At 38.9% G+C, this 1,567-nt stretch overlaps 1 long non-coding RNA gene across 1 annotated transcript; it reads left to right on the top strand.

The window, feature by feature from the left end:
- The first annotated feature begins 636 nt into the window (after nucleotides 1-636).
- LOC129491809 (uncharacterized) lies at nucleotides 637-1,080 on the top strand. The gene is made up of 2 exons (XR_008660623.2): nucleotides 637-805; nucleotides 925-1,080. It is a non-coding gene; the product is annotated as an uncharacterized lncRNA (long non-coding RNA).
- Nucleotides 1,081-1,567: the final 487 nt, after the last annotated feature.

The following is a 1,567-nucleotide window of genomic DNA, read 5'->3' as shown; positions in this document are numbered from 1 at the left end:
TAGAGATGCTGCTTAAGAAAACATTCAGTGGTAAATACATCTGGACTATTTCACACCGCCTTGTTTATTCTTTCATTGATGTTTTCTTCTCTTTACTGATACCCGTCGTTTTCCCTAGGGATTAGACTAATGTACATTTGCTTTTCCCTAACTCCAGTTTCACATCTCAGATGTTGATTCCTTTATCATTTGCTTGAATGACTTATTAAATGCTTTGGATTTTCGATTTCTTGATCAGTTCATTTCTCCTGAAATTTTCCTCTTTATGTTGAGACATGATGCTGCAGAGTCTGCTGCTGTGACTCCGTAAGGGCAGTGCAGCCATGGAACGGCCTGAGAGCTGTCCATATTTGTCGTTAAAGTGGAGGAATTCAGGGCAGGACCTGTCTCTGTTTCTTTCTTCTTGCTGCCCCTCTCTTTGATTGAAATCCCTTCCCTACCCTCTCTACTTTTGTTCTAAGGCCATAGTTTATCCTGGTTTTCAAACCCGGTTTCTCATTGGTGCAGCTCTGTCAATCACCCTGCGTAAGCTCTGCCCTGTGTCCTGTTTTCTGAGTTTCAGGGTCACCGCGGGACCACTCGATTCCTGGTGCTGCTGTGATTCGTGTCCTGTTTTCTGAGTTTCAGGGTCACCGCGGGACCACTCGATTCCTGGTGCTGCTGTGATTCGCAACCACACGGAACCTGTTGACATCCTCCATATCCTCTCCTTTCTCAGCTTAGGATGGTCTCTCTCAGGGTCTTCTGAACTCAACGTGACGAATGAGGACTATGAAATGGAAGGAACGGGGGCAATAACCTCATGGTATGCACGTGTATCTGTTTTTATAGGTCATGCTTTACAGTAGCTTTACAAAATAAGTTAGATCATTTTATCTAAAATATTACAGGCATGTTTCTAATATTTAACCTCCTGTTTTTCAGAAAGTTATCATCGGGAATCCGAGTGCTGTTATGGATGGTACAAGTGGCCAACCTTTACAGTAAAATATCCCTGTTCATGAAAATAAATGTTAAGGAGTCTGCTTGAAATACTAATTATATTACTTAATAAAGTCTTTTAAATAATTTGATGTAAAATATAGTTGACAATTTTTTTTTCACCAATGGTGTCAAGCAGGTGCAACTCATCCTGAACCAAATTACTCTTAATTTACTAGGACTTGAAGCTTCACTCCTACAGGGGGAAAGAAAAGTAAAACCAATGGTTTAGATGTGAAACTTTAAATCCTAACTTGATTTTGGCTTCTTACTTACCTGATGGATTTTAAAATGTTTGGGAGATTCTGAGGTCTGCTAATATAAGTGCTTCAACTTATAGTTGGGACCTCACATCTATGTGTTCTTTGTAACATTTATTTAGGCTGATATTTATTTATTTATTGCTGATATTAATTTATTTGTTTATTTTTGGTCTGGAACGAGTTTATCCCTTGGGTATATTTTAAGTTACACAATAAATCAACTTATTCCCATAGAAAAAAAATCAACTGTGTAGGACAGAAATACCTGCTTGAGATTAACTACTGTTTACCATAATTTGAGCTCATGGTCTCCTGCCAACCTT

This window comes from Symphalangus syndactylus, chromosome 10 (genome assembly GCF_028878055.3).
Source record: "Symphalangus syndactylus isolate Jambi chromosome 10, NHGRI_mSymSyn1-v2.1_pri, whole genome shotgun sequence".
Taxonomy (NCBI): domain Eukaryota; kingdom Metazoa; phylum Chordata; class Mammalia; order Primates; family Hylobatidae; genus Symphalangus; species Symphalangus syndactylus.
Note: the sequence above shows the minus strand (reverse complement) of the source record. Positions and strands in the feature narration are given on the sequence as shown.